The sequence below is a fragment of the Saccostrea cucullata genome, unplaced genomic scaffold (assembly GCF_032062105.1).
Source record: "Saccostrea cucullata isolate Sc308-1 unplaced genomic scaffold, CSIRO_AGI_Scuc_v1 ctg531, whole genome shotgun sequence".
NCBI lineage: Eukaryota > Metazoa > Mollusca > Bivalvia > Ostreida > Ostreidae > Saccostrea > Saccostrea cuccullata.
In genome coordinates, this window is record NW_026920655.1 from 46,456 (window position 1) to 58,867 (window position 12,412).

General features: G+C 33.2%; 1 protein-coding gene and 1 long non-coding RNA gene across 4 annotated transcripts in view; both read left to right on the top strand.

Annotated features, from left to right (window-relative positions):
• LOC134254641 (receptor-type tyrosine-protein phosphatase alpha-like) overlaps positions 1-12,412 on the top strand; it is a 103,161-nt gene that overhangs the window by 39,436 nt on the left and 51,313 nt on the right. The gene's annotated exons all lie outside the window — the stretch shown is intronic.
• On the top strand, positions 731-7,769 carry LOC134254649 (uncharacterized). Of its 3 annotated transcripts, XR_009989350.1 has the most exons (5): positions 731-888; positions 2,746-2,920; positions 3,544-3,776; positions 5,450-5,569; positions 7,135-7,769. It is a non-coding gene; the product is annotated as an uncharacterized LOC134254649 (long non-coding RNA). The 3 variants fall into 3 exon arrangements; XR_009989347.1 differs by lacking the exon at positions 2,746-2,920; XR_009989349.1 differs by lacking the exon at positions 731-888 and having other exon boundaries at positions 967-2,920.

Genomic DNA, 12,412 nt, shown 5'->3' on the forward strand with positions numbered 1-12,412 from the left:
AGGAAATGGAATCAATGACGAAAAAGCTCCAACAAATACAGACTTGAGAAAGCTACAACAAATACAGACTTGAGAAAGGCACTTTCCAGAGGATCATTGCTCCCCGACCCAAAGTTTTGATCTCCTTCCTTCTTAAAATCATCTATAATGAGTAGGATGCCCAATTTCAGTGTAAATCAATAAAAATTATGATATGAAACTGATCTTTTCACTTGCCTTATAAATATCAGGGGCTTTCATATCCTTACATAGTAATATTTCGTGAATACAAAGAACTAAACTCAAGGAAAATTGGGTGCATTTTAATAACTCTAACAAACTCTACTCTGGAAAAGATATGTATACTTCATTCTCCTTTTTCATTACATTCATCATAATTGTCAAACTTGAGATATATACTATGTCAGCCTGAAAAATGTTGGCAATAATGCCCAATAGTTTTGAGCCATGTTGAAATGCCTAACAGTTCTGAGTCATGATGTTGCAAGTAATGCCTAATAATTCTGAGCCAGGTTGTAAGTGATGCCTAATAATTCTGAGCCAGGTTGAGCCATGTTGTACGTAATGCCTAGTAGTTTTCAGCCATGTTGTATTTAATGCCTGATTGTTCTGAGCCATGTTGTAAATAATGCCCAATAGTTTTGAGCCAGCTTGATCCATGTTGTTAGTTATGCCTAGTAGTTTTCAGATATATTGTAGTTAATGCCTAATTGTTCTGAGCAATATGTGTTCGGATGATATTCTTTATCGCTGTTAAGTGTAGCGTAACATCCGAGTGGTCGATTTGACCTCTAACGAGACCAGCCTCGAGACCGTGCGAGATCTGCACCAGTTCCTGTAAGATTTAGACAGGAAGTAGATGTGTGTTTTGGGATTTATGCATTTAATGTAAGTAAAGCTCATTTTATTTGCCTTCATTCACTTGAACATTTTTTGCACATAAAATTTGATTCAATTAGTCTTCATTATTCGAATTCTATCACCTCAAACACATGAAACGAGAAACATTAAATCAGGTGCATTTAGAGTTATCTTCCTTTGTTTACATGCCTCCACGTGGTTGGAAAAATAAAAATCTTTTGGTGCTATAAAAATATATAGGGCTTGTCAATGCTTTTAAATTATTATACTAAATTATTTATGTTGTTCTTGGTGTTGTGAAATATTTTACCCCAGTGTTAAAAGAAGTGAAAATGATTCAATGTGCAGAAAATGTTATAGTCTGTTTTACTTCTTACAATAGCAGATACACAATTTCTCAGTTACTTACATGCAATATACATGTAATAAACGTGTGAAGAAGTGCTTAATTAAATGAATATAGAATAAATGTGACATTAAAAGATTAGAAATGGTAAATGACAATGTAAACAACCCTCAAGTGATCAGCTGGTGATTATTATTCAGGCGCGGATCTAGAAATTTTTCAGAGGGGGGGGGGTGAAGAGGAAAAGAGTTTATATAACTTACGTTTTACATAAACATGTACATGTAGTTAAATAACTCAATAGGATACAGGGTGCAGTGTGGTTTTTAAAAATGGTAGGTTGATCAACCTGTGAAAAAAATACTCGTATCTATAGATTACCTGAAATTTTTTGAAAGAGTGAAAAAAAATCTCTGAACCTGTAAATCCTATTATGTAAAGAAGTAGGGTTTCATTTTGTTATCACAACCAAATTTCTTTATATATTACAACATAAGCCTTTCAATGAACATTTTTCTATAATAAGAACACAATACACTGTTGAAATTTGGGTATTTCTTTCTCTCTCTTATTTTGCAAATCAAAAGGGGGAGGGAGTGCAGCGGGAGCCAATCCAAGCGCCCCCTAATAAAAATGTCCCGGTCAAAGTGTACCCTAATTTTAGTCAAAGTGTCCCCTGATTTTAGTCAAAGTGCCCCCTAACATATTTTTATAGAAAAGATACTGCCACCAAATATTACTTTAAGATTATTCAAATTTCCTTGATCAAAATCTTAGAGGACATACAGACACTTAAACTGTAAAGTACTGAGTACTGAGCACATGAATGGTACTAGTAAGTAATTTGATTGATTCATTATCATGCCTGGAGTGATAAAAGTATTTCAAAAAGTCTGTCAAATTCTTAAAAACATAATTATTTCACACTCATGATGGTGTGTGTCAGTGTCCCTTATGCAAAAAATATAATTGCTTTAATAAATTCTCATATATTTTTATAATATTTTAGATGTTAATGACTAAAATGATTGATCATTATCGAAATAAAATATCTCTTACAGACATGATGCAAAAGGCTAATTTATCTTCATCTTAAACATAGGATATGGAGATAACGAACAGTATTCAATATCAAAGTCCATAAAACAATACAAAATTAGGAGCAGAGCCAACACAGACCTCCGAAACATCAGAGGTTGGATCAGGTGCCATGGAGGTGTGAGCATCCCCTGCTGACCGGTCACACCCGCTGTAAGCTCCTTGTCATGATCGTGAAATAATGGAAAAATCCATCGTCAATTCAGTGTATAAATAATGGACTAACAATTTGTATGAAAAACGTCAGTCAGCATTTACATATTGTAAATCAATTGTAAATCAATATGATTTACAATATGTAAATCAACTTTCAATTGCTTTTCTTGGCTGTACAGCATTTTAAGTCACATAGTAGTATAATATGATAATAAGGACTTTCAAGTAGGCATAATTCTGCTTCAGGCATAATTTTAGTTTTTAGGTTTCATTTATTTTTCCAGGGGTAGCTTCATTGCATTTTTTCGCCTCAAATCCCTGCTTGACGCAGTGGTTTGAGTGTCTGCTCTAGAGTCGCGAAGTAAGGAGTCAATCCTTACATCACATGTTCAAATCCCACTGTGGAACTTGGAGACGGTCCTTCGGATGAGACTGTATAAACTGAGGTCCTTTGCCACAGTAGGTGCTGGCACAAAAAAGATCCCTCAACAATTAGATAACCTTATTTTGACACAGAATTGACTCTGAATTTACTTTGTCAGTGTACGTCGAGTGTACAACAATGAAAACTATACGCATCATATCTAAAACTTTTTTTGTGTGTTTTAAAGGGAGCTAGTGTCAAAACCCACACCTCCCCACCTGAATCTGTGTACCTGTTTTATAATTTTTGTGATAAATAAATGTATGTGCTTGTAGTTATCATCATGAACATTTAATAAATACGGTAAGAGGAAAAATAATCTTTTTCAAAGCACTGAATAGCACAATATTATGGCCAACTGATTACTAATTTAACATGTTCAAATCCTGTTCAAATACATGTACAATTTAATTTTGCAAAATTTGTTTTGTAAACTTTGCTTAAATTGGGTATTAAAAGTTATTTTATAGCAATATACTGGAGGGACAAGTTCACTTAGAGACAAATTTTAAAGATTTAACCTTTGATAATGATGAATAACATCTACATGTACACCAAATATCTTACATGTGACTTTTCTTATGCAAATTTATATATAATGTTGTACAACTTTTGCCTTCATGTTGATTAACTTTTAACACTGAGCCTTAACTTTCAGGTCTCTTCACATCAATATTCTGATGCTGTCCGCCAGTCGCCCATCATACCCCTAATATATTGAAACACAGTGGTGGTACAGAGATTTGGACAATCTATCATCTACAGGATGATGTCAGGATCACAAACAAATAATAAAATCTGTTCAAGAACTTCAAGAAACTGTCCACTGAGACATAGAAACATGTACAGAGGCTATTTCAAAATACACACAAAGCAGGATTTGTCAAAGGTGTAAGTCCCTAGGGCCAGAGGCTCAAGGGAGTTTCTGATCAAAATTTGTCTGTTGTATATTCGTGTACTTATTGTGAGTATTGTTGCCCTTGTTGTCATTTTTGTATATAAACTTTCACATTCTCAACTGGGCCACTTTCAACCAATTTGGCACAAAGAATTCTTGAACAAGGGAATAAACATGATAAAGGCTATAGGAAAAAAAGTTTAAAGAAAATGCAATGCCTTCTTCTTAAGGATAGTCCAGACATGAATGCTGTCTTGACAGGTAAACATGTATTAAATATGTAGATTTAATTGTTATCATTGCCCTGGAGGATTGGGTACAAAGCCGTGAATGGTAGGGCAACAAAAGAGATAAAGATTTTAGCTCACCTGAGCAAAAAACTCAAGTGAGTTTCTCTAATCACCTGTTGTCTGGCCCAGAAAAACTGAAATTTATGTGGAAGCATCCTAGGGTAGTGTATATTGTAAATTGTTCAAATCATGACCCCCGGGGGTAGGACTGGGCCACAATAGGGAATCAAAATTTTACATAGAAATATGTAGGAAAAAACTTTAAAAATCTTCTTCTCAATTAAGAACCACTGGGCCAGAAAAGCTGAAACTTCTATGGAAGCATCCTAGGGTAGTGTAGATTGTAAATTGTTCAAATCATGACCTCCTGGGGTAGGACGAGGCCACAATAGGGAACACAATTTTAAATTGAAAGATGTAGGAAAATACTTTAAAAATCTTTTTCACAGGAACTACTGGGCCAGAAAAGCTGAAACTTATGTGGAAGCATCCATGGGTAGTGTAGATTTTAAATTTTTCAAATTATGACCCATGTGGTAGGGTTGGGTCACAATATGTATTACAGTGGGGGAATGTGGTAAAGAACAGCATGGTCAAAGCTACTCAGGTGAGCGATGTGGCCCATGGGCCTCTTGTTTAGTACAGTTAAGTGTATACATGTATATTGAGTATATTCAATGTTTTATAGTTGAATATGGAAATTATTTCATGTGTGGGACAGGATATTTTGTCTCATTAGTGAAATAAATTCCATATTATTCAAATAAGAAACATTGAATTTTCTGTTTATTACATTTTCTTTGATTTTCCCTTTGTCTACCTCTTTTTTGTAATGTAGTCATACGCTACATGACGTCATAGTTGAGCGGTCGATACGTCAGCTTAAAGTGAAAAACATTGTAAACATAAATTTCAGCAATTAACATTAACATTCGCAGTCTTTATCTCTGTCAGAATGGTTTATTTAAACTTGTTCTCAATCTTATAACAGGCCAAGGAATATTTTTTACAACATTCCTTGTAATGGGAAGGAAAATCTCGAGTTTTCTCGCACTTCTGGTATTTGTCACACTGTGAAAGAATATCATTTTATTTAATGAATAAATTACAGTATTTCACTGTTTAAAATGTAATAAATTGGTGTATCTTATGTACTTCTCAAAATTCTCAAAACACAAATGAATTTTTTAGCTGTAGTGTTTTCTGTTACTTCATGGCTTTTTAATTCAGACAAATACAAAATTCAGTACTGAAGACAATATTCATTGATAAATTTCTTACACATGACCTTGTTAACTTCCTTGACATCAAAGAATGGAAATTAACATTATAATACACACTATTTCAAATGCCTTAATATTTCACTCTATTTATAGGTGTTTTTGACAAAGAAGGTTTAAAACCTTTGTGGACATGGATTTTGAAACTTCTTAAAACTCTGGAAGGATGAGGAAAAGGAACCATTGAAATGGAACATGTTGGACAGGGTTATCACGGTAATATTGTTGATTTTGAACATGCATGCAAAAATTTGGTATGATATTGCATATTACAGTGTATATTAAGAAAAGTTCAACACATGCATTCATTAACTGACATGTATTTAAAGTATGCCCTTTGTCCACAAAGAAATTTTAAAATCTTTTTATGAGGCTGATTGTATGAAATGATAGATAAATCGGCAGAATGCTTCACTTTTTTCTTATTTATTTAATTCGAAAATGAACGTATGAAAATGTACATGTCACATTGGGGAAGATGTTCAGTATTTTTAAATTGGATGTTGGAATTTGTATCTCAAATGGGAGGATGGCTTTTCAAAGAAGATTTAGGTTTTGATTGAGATCAGCGGTTTTCTTCAAGAATGATGCATTTAATATTACTATTACAAATTAATATTACAAATTTGAACAACTCCTAATATCCAGAACTTACAAATACATGTACATTGTACTTTTGAAAAGTGATTCTTGTTAGGTACATTCATATTTGTCCCAAACCAACTGAAAGCAAATACTTTCAGGAGAATGGTTAGACTAAATGACACAATGACAATCTCATATTCATGCAAAACTTTGCACTTTGCAGTCATTTTTGCAGATTCAGATCTGCACATTTAAAGGAGTGGATACATGAGTGTTTTTGAATTAAAATCTGGAATTCCTGACAAGAAATGGCACAAATTAATGCACAAAATATTCATGTATCCACCCCTATATACTACCCCGTGGGGATCCGGGTTAGAATAGGTCCTTAGTACCCCCTTACCCCTTGCCTGTTGTAAAAGGCGACTAAATGGGGCGGTCCTTCGGATGAGACCGTATAAACCGAGGTCCCGTGTCACAGCAGGTGTGGCATGATAAAGATCCCTCCCTGCTCAAAGGCCGTAAGTGCCAAGTATAGGCCTAAATTTGCAGCCCTTCACCGGCAATGGTGATGTATCCATATCAGTATACAATCAATCAATCAATCACCCCTATATACTGATTTGACACTGGTTGCATATTTTTTTTTACACAGAAATATAATCTGACTTAATATTGTGACTTCTTTTTTGAATGACCCTCACCTAGGGATTAGTCACACTTTTCATGTGTAGAATGTCATTTTTAACATGTTTAAAGAAAATATGGTTGTATTTTACTTTCAATTGACATGTCTCAGAGGAGCATCATGGTCCATATAGACTTATAGTCAATTATAAATCTGAGTACATTTTACACAATTTATTGTGCAATTATATTAAAAGTTATTAAATTTTATGTATACAACAACAGACTGATGTGATATGCTGGAAATTCCTTATTAAACGCAAGGAATTTATTATTGCAATTTTGCATGTAGCATCACTTGCGAAATAAAATGTTTCACTTTTATTTTTATGGTACTGAAACCCATGCACATTCTCCTTATCAACCGACCATTCACAAATATATATTCTTGCGATTTAATGTTTTTAAGAGCTATTTTGCAATAATAAGTACTCGCAAAAAAATAAGGAATCTGCAGTGTGTACATGTATAATCTTTGTATTGATGTTTGATTTTTTTTTCAAATCCAGATCATGCATTTATAAAAGATGACAGCATATCAGCACTGCCTTAAGATTGGAGTTGAGACCTTGTATTTTTTTACACAGAAAATAAAGAACAGTTGCTGAATGAAACAGATACTCACAGAAGCAAATGTAATGAGCCCAAAATAATGGTGATCAATTTTGAATGATTTTATTCTCTGGTTGAAATGTTATTGGTACTGATCCAATTTTAGAAGTGGTTGACAACGAATTCTAAGTATTTTGTTGTATGGCTTATTTTAAAACTGTATAAAGCTTGCAGTGTTTATATCAAATGTAATGATATTGTGTAGGAATCAATTTTTTTTTTCAATCAGAATTTCCTAAAAAGACTTTCTAATGTAAATACATGTATGAATAATAGAAGTTTGTAATCGTTTCTTTTACTGTCATTGAAATACTGTTGCAATGAACTGCAATTTTACACAAAAAATGTTTTAACATGAAAGTTTCAAATTTCAAGGTTTAATGAAGTTTGAATTGTGGCTCATATTGCTTTTTATTGAACTATCTCCCTTAACCTTAGATTTGTTGTGCATTCTATGTAATAAATTTAATTTTGGAACATGGGAAAGGTCTTGTTTTGAACTCTGCTGAATTTAACTCAAGCAGAGTAAATGTGTGTATATATACAAATGAAATGCTATTTTAAAAAATATATACATGTACATACATATCTGTGAAAATAATTGATCTTCCCAAAGAGTTATTTCCCTTGTTCACAATGTAAAAAAAAAAAATCCGAATGATATGTGCATGACTGTTTTACAAAAAGCATAGAGATAAATTCATTTTATATGTTTTAGAAATGTCCTCATTGTGTTCAGAATCTGCTTTTCTTACAAGAATTAATGATGTTGAAATAAACTGTGCTAATATTAAAGAGTATTTTTATGTCATGACATGATTATATATTGAACTATCTCCCTTAACCTTAGATTTGTTGTGCATTCTATGTAATAAATTTAATTTTGGAACATGGGAAAGGTCTTGTTTTGAACTCTGCTGAATTTAACTCAAGCAGAGTAAATGTGTTTAATACATGTACATGTATACATATCTGTGAAAATAATTGATCTTCCCAAAGAGTTATTTCCCTTGTTCACAATGTAAAAAAAAATATGAATGATATATGCATGACTGTTTTACAAAAAGCAAAGAGATAAATTTATGTTATATGTTTTAGAAATGTCCTCATTGTGTCCAGAATCTGCTTTTCTTACAAGAATTAATGATGTTGAAATAAACTGTGCTAATATTAAAGAGTATTTTTATGTCATGACATGATTATATATTAGATATTTATTTAAATGCTTTTGGGTCTATGAAAAAGGCACAATGTGAAGAAATGTGAACATTTTTATCCAAACTTGACATTGGGGACAGGGATATACTAAGTATGTGTAAGATCATGATCAAATGACACCTACATGTAACAGTCAGCTAGATTTAAAAGGATTATGTTTTGAAGTTTGCTAAATCATTCTAGGTATGACTAGGAAATTAAATTTGTGTGTGTGTAGGTGTTTTCATACATGTTTTTTTTACCCCCCCCCCCCATTTTTATGTTTTTATGATTCTGACTAAGGGTGTTGGTATTTAACACCCCCACATCCACCACATCCACCACTCATGTGGACAAAGAATTCCTGGAACCATCCATGCCTTCAATAAAAATATCCTAAGTGCTCTGGAAAATTTATTAAACCCTAGAGATAGGGTTTAAAATAAAGAAGTATGAAAATGGGAGAGAAAAATATTGACAGGCAGGATGGATTGGTCTCATCCCTCCTTTTCAAATAAAAAGAAGTTGGAAAAAAGAGAACTTGTGTTTGTTTTTTTGGGGGGGAGTTAATTTCCTGCATAGGGTTTAAAATAAAGAAGTATGAAAATGGGAGAAAAAAATATTGACAGGCAGGATGGATTGGTCTCATCCCTCCTTTTCAAATAAAAAGAAGTTGGAAAAAAGAGAACTTGTGTTTGTTTTAGGGGGGGGGGGTTAATTTCCTGCATGTCTAACCAACTTGACATGTTTAGGGATCCAGGTTCTGAGTTTCTGAGTCATTTAGATTGCACGTAATTCATGATCAGTATTCATAAAAAAATATTTTTGTATCATTTAATAATAACTTGATATATACTTATAGCACTAGCTCTGAAATCCAAATAACTTCAAGCCCCCCCTCCCCCCCCCCCTTTCCATGCCCGGATAGATTTACTGGATAATGGAACCCTAAGTATTCAATGTTCCTGAACCATGATGACGAAAATCTTGTTAACATTTGATGTGTATCTTTAACTGTATAAAGGAATTGCTCGTAACTGGTTTGTCAAGATCTGAGTTGTATATAGAAAACAGACTATAGGTGTGAACACTCTCCTTTACTGCGAACCTAATGACCTTTGACTAGTTCAAGAGAAACCACGTGATGTAAATTTAAATAACAATAACATTAGTAGGGGTGCAACCTAATTTGTAAGATTTACTGGTTGTTATATTTAATTTCATTTTGTTTTCCGCTTGATTTCTGGTACCTAGTTTTTTCCAGTACACCCCCCCCCCTTCTCTTTTAAAATTCTTTTTCAAAGTCATTTTTTTTTATTTCTCCCTCTAATCTTGAAAGTTAATATTTCTTACACAAAAAGTTCTAGATTGATTGATTGATTGTATACTGTTTAACGTCTCTCTCCAGAATATTTCACTGATATGGAGACGCCACCATTGCCGGTGAAGGGCTGCAAATTTAGGCCTATGCTCGGCACTTACGGCCTTTGAGCAAGGAGGGATCTTTATCGTGCCACACCTGCTGTGACACGGGGCCTCGGTTTATACGGTCTCATCCGAAGGACCGCCCCATTTAGTCGCCTTTTACGACAAGCAAGGGGCACTGAGAACCTATTCTAATCCAGGTCAAGTTATAGAAGCAACATCAAAAGCTATGCTGGCAGACATTGCTTATAATTTGGCGTCAATCTACAGTGGAAAAGACAATTCAAGTATACATGTATACACACTCAACTAATTAATGCAATACAAAGGTGATTGATGTACCTGATATACTGGACTATGAATCTGTGATGATACTTATATTCAATGTCTGGTTTTCCAAACTATTTAAAGATAATTTTCTATGATTTTCTTTGACTTGTAGTCTTGTATTTGGGTCCATGTCCACGAGAAGCTCCGACCGAGTTTCCTTATTGTTGTTCTCATGCATAGGACCTATGCTAGTTTGCATTTGCTGGGTTTCGAAGCAGTATGAAACAAAAAGAAAGTAATTAATGTTAATAACCAACATTACATCATTGTAAAACAATACAAAGGTATACGTAAACGATTTTTTAGTATAACCGCGTGCGCGTCGTCTGCTTTGTAAAATGTTTGAATCCAATCTCATCAGTCATAATTAATGCACGTCAATAGTAATATCAGCGTTAAAATGGTTGAGAACAATGCATAAATAGGAAATCATACGAATTTTTAAAGTTACAAAACAACATTTCATGTATTTACAATTGCAAGCAATTGTTATGCGTCTTTACCTTCGAAAGGTTCAGGAGAAAGGAATGTGAAGAACAAACCCGACCTTTTATATACTACACTTGATGTGTCAACCGAACCCGACCCTTAAAAGCCAACATTCAAATAACAAATACTTGAGACCTATAAACTAGTATATAGGCCCCTTCAAATATACTTTTCTCGCAAAATAAATTAAGGCATCTATGTTGTATACACAAGTAGATGCTATAATTGTTTTAGAAGTAAATTAAATACAATTTAAACAAGATGTTTTTGTGAAACACTGATGCCCCCATATGGCAACATAGCAAAGTTTAAACTTTTCTTATATGCAAATTTGATATATTGGTATTTCTTGATATCTCCAAGGTCAAGGTCAAAAGGTCAAGGTTATTGGTATCTAATGAAAGGTCCTGCCACAAAAATACATATGTGAAATATGAAAGCACTAGCCCAACCCTTCAGAAGTTATGGTCAAAGTTACCAATTTTGAAATGTAGATCATACTCCAAGGTCAAGGTCAAAGGGTCAGATTTGGTTGTACCAAAATAAAGGTCTTGTCACAAGGATGAAGTATGTAAAGTATGAATGCACTAACCCTAACCCTTTTAAAGTTATGGTCAAGGTTTGCTTTTTAAAAGTGGGTCAAACTCCAAGGTCAAAGGGTCAAAGTTCTTGGTATGCAATGAATGGTCTTCTCACAGGGATTACATATATGTAAGTATGAAAGCCCCATCCCTTAGCGTTCAAAAGTTATGGCCAAGGTTAAAGTTTTTTCACAAGGATGGAAATCTCCATGGTCAAGGTTAAAATGTCATGGTTGTTGCTATCCGATGAAAGGTCTTCAAACAAAGAATATATATGTGAAGTATAGACGTCTTGGTATTTACTGTTCAAAAGATATGGCTAAAGAAAAAGTTAGGAATTTTTGTGTAAAAGTGGGTCAGACTCCAAGGTCAAGGTCAAATTTGGTGGTACCCAAAGAAAGGTCTTGTCACTAGAAACACAAATGTGAAATATGAAATTCATAGCTCTGCTAAATCAAAAGTTATGGGCAAGGTTAAAGTTGTTGTGGAAAAACAGACAAACAAAGAGACAGACAGAGAGACAGCTAGACAGCTAGACGGACACGACAAAAACTATATAGCCCCCGAAACTATGTTAACGGAGGCATATAAGTATTAATTATATAGTAAATAGTGGTAAAATGTAAGTAAAGACCAAGTAATGTTATTACTTATATACACAAATTTAAGTAAATACAAATTACTAAGTAAAACTTTTTAGTGTGTAAGTAAAACAATTCTTTAAAATACAAAAATCAAGTAAAACATTTGTATTTAGTAATTAACATATATTTCAGTAATTGATTTAATATTTTAAGTAAATGCTTAGTAATGATCTATTACTTATCTTTGTTATTTCAAGTAAAATGACTACTAAGTAAAACTTTTTAAAGAGTGAATAAAAGCTCATGTCATTTAATTTTTGATTCTTCATTTCAATTATTTGGGTTATACTTTTAAAATATTTCGATTTTCAATAAATAAATAAATAAATAAATAAAAGTCGCAAATAGCTTTATATTGATATTTAAAAATGAATCTATAAAAACTGGTTTCCATTTAGTTTATGACACAATTTTTGGAGTTTAGGTATAAAAAGCGGCTACAATGATGCGGGCTTTTTACTGATTTCTGTTTTATAACATCGTGTGTCTCAACAAGTGTCTCTACAAGT